This window comes from Schistocerca nitens, chromosome 2 (assembly GCF_023898315.1).
Source record: "Schistocerca nitens isolate TAMUIC-IGC-003100 chromosome 2, iqSchNite1.1, whole genome shotgun sequence".
Taxonomy (NCBI): Eukaryota; Metazoa; Arthropoda; class Insecta; order Orthoptera; family Acrididae; genus Schistocerca; species Schistocerca nitens.
In genome coordinates this window covers 338,250,329-338,262,096 of record NC_064615.1, presented here as the reverse complement: position 1 = coordinate 338,262,096, position 11,768 = coordinate 338,250,329, and the positions used below count along the sequence as shown (strand labels likewise).

Below are 11,768 nucleotides of genomic sequence, written 5' to 3'. Positions count from 1 at the left end.
TCCACTGGAGTCCACCGGCAGGAAAAACATCTCAATGCAAACCGAGCTATGCATCGTTAGGTAACTCTGCCCCAGCTCTGACCGGAAGCGTTCTTGATGCGGCCGATAAGCGCGAAAGCGACGGCCTATTATTTCTGCTCGCCGCTGCAGAGGTGTCACTGTGGGAAAGAGCTCTCGCTACTTGCTGATAATCGGCGACCCGCGACTTGCGCCACGGAGCAGACGACCGGCGCATATAAGGGCGAACGAGCACCAGCTGCCGCTATTGGCTGCGGCATCGGCAACGAGAACGGACTTGGAGCCACGTGCAGGTGGGTTCGCTCAAAACGCGATCTTTCCTTAAGGCTGTGTTGGCCCTCTCACAGGCGCATCGATACGGCGTTGGCCGCTTTTTTAGCCTGGTCTACACGCAACGTTTTGTCGTCAGTTTTGCATTGTCAAGCCAGATTTCTCAAATAGAACGTTACGTGTGGACGTAAGTTTGACAGTCTCGCATGAAATGAATGAAGCTTGACAAAGTCGCAAAACACTCATGTGCTGGAGTTTTGTGTGTATGCGAGATTGCCAACAAGTCAGTGCATTAAGACGCTCAAACTTCAGCTCAGCTACCAGTTTACTCTCACTGACGCTAGAGTGTCCAAATGTTATTTTAGTGCGAAAGAAAATGTCACACTTACGACACTTGAATCATGAAATATTCATTTTCCTTGCCTCTGACATGTAAAATCTTAAGTTTACCATAACCGAATCAAGAAAAACAAGTCATACGCCGCTTTTGTTAATAACTAAGAGGAAGTGGATCCTAAAGAACAAAAGAAGTGGTTCATTAAAAGATCAACTCATCTGGAACATTTGATTGCAAAGAGAGTGCGAAAATAGAAGCGATCCTTCTTTGTGATAATTTTATTTGCTCTCCTATTTGATTGTCGAAGACCAGCATTCGAGAAAATCTTGGTCAAACATAGAACGCCGTTCGTTCTAACGATGAATTTGATGCTTGCGGGAAATATATAGTGCATAAATTAAGTGATATTATAGGGAACCAACATATACTTGTGTGTTGTATGTTAACTGGGGACCTAGATACGACGGAGAGGCTTCATCCCCGCCGCAGCTGCAGTGGTCCTAAACCACACGACGACTACCGCAGTACACCCCTCCGCCGCCCCACACCGAACCCAGGGTTATTGTACGGTTCGGCCCCCGGTGGAAACCTCCCGCCCCCCCCAGAGAACGTCTCACACCAGACGAGTGTAACCCCTATGTTTGTGTGGTAGAGTAATGGTGGTGTACGCGTACGCAGAGAACTTGTTAGGGCAGCAATCACCGACGTAGTGTAGCTGAGGCGGAATAAGGGGAACCAGCCTGCATTCGCCGAGGCAGTTGGAAAACCGCCTAAAAACCATCCACAGACTGGCCGGTTCACCGGACCTCGACACAAGTCCGCCGGGCGGATTCCCGGCGGATTCGTGCCTGGGACCAGGCGCTACTTCCCACTCCGGAAAGCCGTGCGTTAGACCGATCGGCTAACCAGGCGGGCTAACATATACTTGCACGAAAGTTCGTTAGTGATGTAATGTTCTTAAGCTGAACAACTGGAAGCATTAAGGAAAGACTTTACAGTTGTTAAGCGTGTTGGTTGTTCCGGAAGACAGAGTTTAATGCAACAGCTAACAGTCAGAAGCGCCATTACAACACTCGGCATTTCCTTGCATGAACACATCTCATGATTAATGACCATATTCTGATATCCCATCTAAAGCCTATTGCTAACGGCGCATTTTTGAAACTGCTCAGTTTTCTTGTGGCACTAACCTCGGCTATAACATGTACGTTTACTGAAGCTAGAGGATGAACGAGACGCTGACCTCTTGAGATGCATCTTTTTGATTTCTCGGTCAGAATTCCTGTTTGTGCTCTATCTAATGGATCCTGTAGACCATGGGTTGTCAGACGGTTGTAAGTGTACCACTGGCCGTACGCAGGGTCATTTCTAGTATTCCGTGTCCAAGTAAACAAAACACCATTATAAGTAAAATTGTTCTCTTGCGTTACTGTATTTTCAAAGTAACTTAATAGTGAGAAAACTCATTGATGAAAGTATCATTCGTATATTGTTGTGGGTAGATTAGGTGGGTAGATCACGTAACTAATGAGGAGGTATTGAATAGGATTGGGGAGAAGAGAAGTTTGTGGCACAACTTGACTAGAAGAAGGGATCGGTTGGTAGGACATGTCCTGAGGCATCAAGAGATCACAAATTTAGCATTGGAGGGTAGCGTGGAGGGTAAAAATCGTAGAGGGAGACCAAGAGATGAATACACTAAGCGGATTCAGAAGGATGTAGGTTGCGGTAAGTACTGGGAGATGAAGGAGCTTGCACAGGATAGATTAGCATGGAGAGCTGCATCAAACCAGTCTTAGGACTGAAGACCACAACAACAACATTGTTGTTTACCACAGAATGATTACTTTTGACTCTACGGAGGACATAAGAGGGTCGGATTGTACCAACCCAACCCCTGCCTTCATTAGTCGTCGTTGCAATGGCCAGGAACGATTGATCTCGTTTTGACGTTGGCGACATTTTGATCTAGTCTTGTCGTTGGTTACAGTAAAATTTTCGTGCCGCTTTGCAACTGCTGTCAACTTATTTGTTGTTCCGATGAGTGGCGATGCAATAGTCATTATGCAGTGAACAGTTTATTGTTGTTACTGTCACCCTCTTTGGCGTTGCATTAAATGGCGTCGTGAAACGAAGAAAGGTTGCGTCTGGAACCGGAGTGAGCGTATTACAGCGAGCTGATTCTTGACTACAAAAAATGCGACGCGGAGTTTCACTTGAGTGCTTGACTTATACGTGATAGTGTTCTAAGTTAACCGTAAAGTGATTTTTAAGCCTCACACTTCCAGGGATGCAGTTAAAAAACCTAACCCAACACCAAACCGCAAGTATGATGAAATCTACTACAATTTAGCTTTACAGTAAAGACCGGTAAAGAAACCAGTGATACCCAGTTCTCCAATGGACTGTATGCTTATAGACGCCATCAAAGATGTAACCAAACTGAGGTAGTGGCCTTTTCTCATACGAAATCTGCGTTTTGTAACAAATAATCCAAATCAATGGCAAATTTTGTTAACGCTGAAATTAACTTGATAAAAACCTCATACGCGTACATGGCTATTTTTAGAACTGCAGAGGAACGAAAACTTCACACCTACACCTCGAGGTTTGTTCAAAATTGAACAAATAGTAGTGGTACGCCCAACTTTTCAAAAATTTCAAGTGGCACGCAGCAACAGAAAGCCTGGGAACACCTGCTGTAGACCACTTCATTTTCCTTGCTTTATAAATGGCACAGCTAGCAAGGTCATCTCGCTCAATTGTTCTTTTAATTGCAGCCAGACATTGTAGCTTCTTTATTTCTAGTCACTGCAAGGTCGTCCGTATATACCTTCCGAAATTATGTAAGATGTGTTGAAACATTCGGCCATGCTTCATTGTGGAATGCATACCGACGCAGTAGTTATCGTCAAACTACGTAAAACAGAATTCAGTTATCACATCGTGAATGCATAATTATATTGGGACAATCAGATAAACGTCTGGTTTCATTTGGAATAAAGTGCAACACAGTCCTGAAAAGCTTGCAACTCGTAATTTTTCCGCTGAGCTTCAATAGTCAGTAGTCCGTAATGGATCCAGAACGTTACATTTGTCACATTTAAGGGCGTGCGTAACGTACCATGAAACACGCACCAGGCCCATGTCTATTACTCATAAACCAAAGATTAAAAACAATAATTATATTCCTGAACGACAATAAATTCTCTGTGTGTGACCTGTCAAAAAAAAAAAATAATAATAATAATTCAAATGTGTGTGAAATCTTATGGGACTTAACTGCTAAGGTTATCAGTCCCTAAACTTACACACACCCATGCCCGAGGGAGGACTCGAACCTCCGGCGGGACCAGCCGCACAGTCCATGACTGCAGCGCCTGAGACCGCTCGGCTAATCCCGTGCGGCAATGTGACCTGTCAAACCAAAATATTTAGAGATGAAGTTCTCAAACATCCTCGATCCACGACTTAGTCGACAGCGCACAAACTCTTTCATGATGTTTGAACTTTACTCAGCTTCTTTTACGAGGCGCTGGAAACGTAACAAAACGTTATTTACTACGGAAAGGCCTGCGCGTGCACACACTCACACACGACGCATTGGCCACGTCACGGGCTATGCAAAGTGCTTTTTACTTCTTGGAAGCAAATGTATACGTTTGGGAGTCGTAAAGCGTTACGATAGCGGACGGGATGTTTGCCTGTCGGAGCCGGTACAGACCGCAGTTTGAAATGTGGGAGGAACCGCGAAGCTCTTACTGAGTCTTCGCGCGTTGGTTGTAGACAACTGGCAGCAGATATTTACAAATTGACAGAAATTTTTTGTTTGGTAACGAGCCCTTATTGAAATATGCGTCTCTGGTAAATAGGTTTTAAATGCGATGTGGTACACTAGTGCTCGACGGTGGTAAGATAGCGGACTCTCTGAAGTGAGAACGCTAACACCTTGCCCGCCATCCAAATTTAGGTTGTCCGTAATTTCTCTAAATAACGTAATAGCTTTGTCAATGAAGACCAGAGAAGTTCGATTAGGAGAAAGAAGTCGTATAGTCGCAAATTTTTGCACATTGATAGGACGTAGTGCCATGAGTAACATGCTAAAAGTCCTGACCAGTCGGGTGTGAGCGTTGGAGTGGGAAGGGGCCAAGGCGTTTAAAGGTCACAGTGTTATGTTTTTCTTGAAAAACTCGAACATCGCGGCTTCTAGTGAAATTGTTTCCTAGCATAAAATTTAACTACATTAAATACCCTACAGAAACATTCTATTCATTTTTTCTCGAGGAATCAGACAGTGAAGTGCCATAGAAACTGGTACAGGCATGCGCATCCAAATACGCAGATGTGTAAACAGGCCGAATACGGCGCTGCGGTCGGCAACGCCTATATAAGACAACAAAAATCTGGCGCAGTTGTTAGGTACGTTACTGCTGCTACAATGGGAGCTTATCAAGATTTAAGTGAGTTTGAACGTGGTATTATAGTCGACGCACGAGCGGTGGGACACAGCATCTCCGAGGCAGCGATGAAGTGCGGATTTTCTCGTACGGACCATTTCACGAGTGTACAGTGAATATCAGGAATCCGGTAAAACATCAAATCTCCGACACCGCTGCGACAGGAAAAAATTCTGCAAGACCGGGATCAACGACGACTGAAGAGAATCGTTCAACGTGACAGAAGTGCAACCTTCCCCAAAATTGCTGCAGATTTCAATGGTGGTCCACTAACAAATGTCAGCGTTCAAACAATTCAACGAAACATCATCGACATGGGCTTTCGGAGCCGAATGCCCAATCGTGTAGCATTGATGACTGCACGACACAAAGCTTTACGCCTCGCCTGGGCCCGACTACACCGACATGGGACTCTTGGTGACGGGAAACATGTTACCTTGTCAGACAAGTACCGCTCCAAATCCTGTCGAGCAGATGGAAGTGCACGGGTATGGAGCCAACCTCATGAATACATGGACCCTGTATGTCAGCAGGGAACTGTTGAAGCTCGTGGAAGCTCTGTAATGGCGTGGGACGCGTGCAGTTGGAGTGATATGGGACCACTGATGCATCTACATACGACTCTGACAGGTGACACGTACGTAAGTATCCTGTCTCATCATCTGCATCCATTCATGTCCATCGCATTCCGACGGACTTTGGCAATTCCAGCAGGACAATGCGACACTCCACACTTCCAGAGTTGCTACAGAGTGGCTTCAGGAACATTCTTCTTAGTTCAAACACTTCCGCTGGCCGCCAGACTCCCCAGACATGTACATTATTTAGCATATCTGGGATGCCTTGCAACGTGCTGTTCAGAAGAGATCTCTGCCCCTCGTACTTTTGCGGATTTATGGACAGCCCTGTACGATTCATGGTGTCAGTTCCCCCCAGGCCTATTCAGACATTAGTCGAGTTCATTCCATGCCATGTTGAGGCACGTCTGCGTGGTCGCGGGGGCTCTACGCGTTATTAGGCAGGTGTACTAATTTCTTTGGTTCTTCAGTGTAGTTTCCGCATTGCAGGGGATGGAAAAATCACGGATTATTGAAAATATTGTTTCAACGTATTAAATCAATATTTATTTTTTAATGAAGTTGATTAAAGAGCCATATTAAAGGCTATGTTGTGTTGTGCAACTGAGTACAGGTTTGAGGGGCGGGGGGCAGTGGATGGTGGAGGAGCGAGGAAATGTAGGTCACAGGATTACGGTCAGCGCTTTTCTCCTCCATACGTGAACATACACACCCCTTCTGTTAGGAATTTTAATGTGTTGTTCGTGGCATTCCCTCCTACGACCGTACAAAAATTTGTGAGTACTCGATTTCTTCCCCTGATTTTCCTTAGTTGACTGGACTATAAGGTGAACGCCGGGATGCTTCCTTTGAAAGTGCCCGGCTGACTTACATCAGCTGCTACAATGAATTGTAGGCAGCCGAATCTGATACGATAATTGGTGATGTACCTCTGACCACCAGGTGACAGCTATCTAATGGCGCTACGTAAATCTTCTCCCAGTGCCTTCTAAGCAAGACAGTCCATTCGTAAGACGGGACAATTGTGCAGATAGTCCGACGCGTTCGAGTCGAGCCATGATTCATGATCATCATTCGGCAATTCTGGGAGACTGTTAAGCCTAGATGGATTGACCCCGATCCCCCAACGAGTTAACGGAGAACAGTTCATAATAAAAGAACATCATGCCCAGTGGAAACTGAAATTGTTAGGCACACATAATAACGAGTTCTATCTGGGACAGATATGGGGACCTCGGTGGCCACGGGGGTAATTCATCATCACACAGACAGTTCATAGAGACACGTGTCGTTTGTGGATGAAAGTTCGCTTGTCGAAAAACGGTATTTTCGTATGAAAGGCGTTACACTATGCATCGCTGTACACAATGCGACGCCATTCAGATGGTTCAAATGGCTCTGAGCACTATGGGACTTAACATCTGTGGTCATCAGTCCCCTAGAACGTAGAACTACTTAAACCTGACTAACCTAAGGACATCACACACATCCATGCCCGAGGCAGGATTCGAACCTGCGACCGCAGCGGTCACGCGGTTCCAGACTGAAGCGCCTAGTACCGCACGGCCACACCGGCGGCCGACGCCATTCATCAGCATTAAATGCTTCCTGGTCGCGGCATCAGTTCGAAAGAGGCGTTTGAGTTATGATGAACATGGAAACCTATGCGTGGGAAAGTAACTCTTCAGTCCGGCTACTGTTATTCTCCGATAAATGTTGCGGGATGACACAGAATGTTGCAGGGAGTCCACTACTTGTTGTCGGATGACAGGCGCAGATGTGAATGGTTTACAAAGTGCTTGGTGAAAAATACAGCGATCCTCTCTCGTGGTTGTCAGACGTGTCGAAAGAAATCTCGACGACGTTTATGCCTGCACTTACCTTCCCATGCAGTAGATCTAAGACATTGGGGCACTGTGACATCCAAATGCCCCACAAATCTGGATATTACAGATATTATACGACTCGACCAGCTGGCCAAATGGAGGCCCACAATGAAGCTCCATTTCGAATTTTCTAAGGTGCTGATAACGCTGTCTCACACGGGTGAGTCGTATCTCCACGTCGTTCGTGTTGACCACTCAGCGTCTCACACTATGCATGTCCCTTATATACTCTGCCAGGCCTAGTAACACAATAAACCACAACAACATTAATATCCTTTGGTGGCCGTTCTGTGTGACACAGAGGACTGAAACTTTAATCACTTACATAATCGTCGAAGTTACGTTGACATGCGAACATGTCTTCTGCACAGATTACTTTTATTGTTATGCTGTGTATTTGCCACTTCGTGGCGTTTAGGGTAACGAACTATAAAAGCAGAGGTTCTGTGGTTGATGTCTTGCCCCTACTGAGATTTTTTCCTCTCAGCATTTGCGGCTCTATGTTAAATTGTAGCTTCATTTCCATCAGGTCACTTGAGCAGGTTCAGAGATTGGGGGAAGGTTCCAGGTTTGTCATCAAGCATCGTGAAATCATGCGATTTTCAAAGCAACCATTGAGTCAATGGTAACACTTTTTCTGTAAAATGTAAGTCGACAAATATTAATTATTACTAGGTGTCGTAATTTATTACAAAAAATTAAGCTACAGCGTAAAGTTGTTGGGCTTCTAACTTACAAAAGTAGGTCTTGAAAACAAGTTTTAGTATAGATTATGAATGCTTGTGCCTAAAGTAAAGATCATTGGTTTGTAGCAAGCGAGGAAGCCGCATATTCAATCCTAGTTTTCCCATATGCAGGGAAGTGGCTTCAGTGAGCAGAGAATTACGTACATTGCCGGCAACAACTCGTGCAACTGTACCGTTAACCTATTTCTGGTAAGCGGAATGATACACACGCCACACGCGCTTCCACGTGATGTCGAGCACGTCATACTACCGTGGCAATACGCCGAAAACTGCAACACCGTGGTATCGATATGTTTAAGAAGGATGTGAACACTATTGTTGATCTCCACGAAGTTATTCTGAAACATTACTTGCCTACTTTTATATAAGATCCCTTTGTCTCGTTAAATAGGAGTTTGGTGTTGACGTGTTAAACACGTGATGTCGCTGAGGCCATGAGAGATGTGTTTGTCCATGAAAAAATGTCAGTCAACGACTCAATTTGTTCTTACAATTTTAATATCATTTCTAGACAAACAGGCGACCAAAACTTGCAAAACATATGAGCAATGAAGGATCCCCATTAAAAACCGTTATATTTTTATTGCGGGTACTGTTCAAGATCTGATACAATTTTGGTTTTTCAAAATAGCCGTTCGACATATTATTCATACAACTTCACCAGACGAAGAATCGTTACAGTAAAATCTGTGCTACTAGCAAGTGGAATCTCACGAACTGAGGCACTGAGATCGACCCAAAAGATTAAAAAGTTGTTGTTGTGGCCTTCAGTCCGAAGACTGGTTTTATGGAGCTCTCCACGCCAGACTACCTTACACAAGTCTGCCCATGTTTTCATAACTACTTTTAGCTACATACTTTTGAACCTGCGTACAGGTTCATGCCGTGGAATTCCTTTACAATTTTAATCCCCTCCTTCCTTCCCCCCCCCCCCCCCCCCCACACACACACACTTACACACACTTTCCTCCATCATCAAATTAACTATTCGTTGAAAGATTACAGTTGGTAGAGAATAAGACTGGATAATAACACAATAAATCGGGGTGCACATGCAGACGATTTTATTATAATACGTCATAGCACAGAGGATTTGTCAGTTTATGATAAGTTTTTACAGAAATATTCCAAGGAAGATTCTAGATTTTGGTTTGATTTTGTTGTTACGGGGTTTTGAGGTACTCCGATTTACCTCCATGCACACTTCTGTGGTCTCCCCAGAATCCGAATGGACCACTTGCGGTTTTTCAACCGTGGAATTTGACCCAGTGGGGTAATTTGTCTTTGAAGGTGCTGTATCCATGTTGATTTAATTGGACTGGGTTTGTGACTGTAATTGAGGTTTCAGTCTGGTTAAGCTCAGAGTTCCACTTCTGAGTTTTATAGATCAGTCGCCACTAGCATGTGGAACAGACGCTGTTACATACTATTTTCAGTTCAACTTCCGTCTGTGTATTATATATTTACTTCATGAGAATGAGACAGATGGGAAGAGGTAAGTTACTTATATCAACTCTAATCGCCATAACTGTTATTACTTCAATCCCTCTATGAGACGAGACGGTCAGCGCCTCCAAAGTACCGGGGGAGTCTCTTCAACCGAAGCAAATCAACGGCCCGGAATGCCTTTCTTTAGGGCTCCAGAAGTATGGAAATCGCATGGGGAGAAACTGGAACTGTATGGAGGATGTGTAAGGAATTTCCAGCGAAACTTCCGCGCAGTAGTAGAAACATGTCGCTGGGCGCATACGTTACAAGGTTGTCTCGACTACGCTGCAGAAGTTTCGCTGGAAAACCCTTACACATCTCCTGTCTTTTCCCAGGTTATTTCTGTATTTTCGGAGTTCTGAAGAAAGGCATTCGAGCAGGCGATTTGCTTCGGACCAAGAGGTGCATGCCTGGGTACAATCGTGGTTCCGTAGACCACCGCAAAAATTCTACCGTTTTGTCTCCTGCCCGTTCTCATTTGATTTCCCTTACAATACCGTGCAGGAATGTTAAAGGTCACTGGTTGGTCAGATGAACTAGCGTATTCGTACCTACTGCCTATCCGTCTCCTACTAGATGCCTCAAGGAAGTAGTGTCACTACGGCCCCGTCTGTTACATGCTGTCACTGTGTACAGAATCGTAACAATTTATCTCTTTTTCTAGCTTAGTTGCGCCAAGTCCTTATCGAGCCGGCGCTTTTCGGAGGATCTATAACTACGAGTACGGTGCACGAGAATTGTCACCTGACACCAAATCAGGATATTTGAAAGTGGCTACATCTGGAGGGCTCCATTCCAGCCGACAATTCTAGCTTCAAAAAACGATTACGCCTATGGTTTTTATGCAAACAGTTTCCAGTTTCCTAATTTTGTAATTATCACTGAGACCGACTGCCATAGATTGCGTCTTTGGTGACATTCACGGAATTCGTATTCAAGCACAGCAGAGTTCAAATCCCATTCCGACCAGCCTGAGCCGGCCGCTGTGGAGGAGTGGTTCTAGGCACTTCAGTCCGGAACCGCGCTGCTGCTGCGGTCGCAGGTTCGAATCCTGCCTCGGGCATGGATGTGTGTGATGTCGTTATGTTAGTTAGGTTTAAGTAGTTCTAAGTCCAGAGGACTGATGACCTCAGATGTTAAGTACCATAGCGCTTAGAGCCATTTGAAACATTTTGAACCAGCCTGATTCAATTTGTCTGGATATTTCCACAGACGTTTAAGGCAAACGCCTGGAGATTCCTTCCACTTCCATGGCCATTTCGACAACACAGAACGAGAGAGAGAGAGAGAGAGAGAGAGAGAGAGAGACGGAACACTTCTGCTTCCCTTGAGTGCGGTGTTGGACTGGGATGCAGTCTCTACTCCCTTGGCAAATTAAGTGAGCGCATTAACGACCACGATGGAAAGGGGCGAATTAAAATCTCGCCTCGTGTTGGAAATAAAACGCAGAGTACGACTCTCCACAAAATATTTGTGAAATAAATTTCCTGTCTCAAGTATAACAGAGATACCATCATTAGGGGCGTTCAATAAGTAATGGAACTCATTCCTGGTTGAAAAAATGTGGAATTTGTTGCGGGACTTTGTGAAATATTCCCGCTTCAGACCCTGTAGTTTCATGAAGTTCAGATTGGTGGCGATGCTATATGTAGCCCAGAAAATGGCGTCTGTAACGGAGGTGCGTTAAAGCAGAGAGCTGTCAGTAAGTTTCTTTTAGTGGAAGACCAGAGCACCGCAGACATTCATAGGCGCGCAAACGTGTCCGATCTTCCGCGTGCAGGCCGGCCGTACACATCTGTGACTCCTGCAGTGTTGGAACGAGCGGATTCTGACATTTGAGGCGATCGACGAATCACAATCAGAAAGATCCCGCTGCTCAGCTAGAAGTATCTGTTGGCAGTGCTGACATACTCATCCACCTCGTGGAGTACTCAAAGATGTGTGTCCAATGTGTTCCTCGCCACCTAACAGAAGACCATAAAGGGCAA

At 45.1% G+C, this 11,768-nt stretch overlaps 1 protein-coding gene across 2 annotated transcripts in view; it reads left to right on the top strand.

Moving 5' to 3' along the window:
* The first annotated feature begins 279 nt into the window (after nucleotides 1-279).
* Nucleotides 280-11,768, top strand: part of LOC126236131 (acyl-CoA Delta-9 desaturase-like) — a 115,371-nt gene continuing 103,882 nt past the window's right edge. The window contains exon 1 of one of the 2 annotated variants that reach the window (XM_049945209.1): nucleotides 280-311. The gene's annotated coding sequence lies outside the window, so the exon portion shown is untranslated. The remainder of the gene's footprint in view (nucleotides 312-11,768) is intronic. The other variant, XM_049945212.1, reaches the window with a different exon arrangement.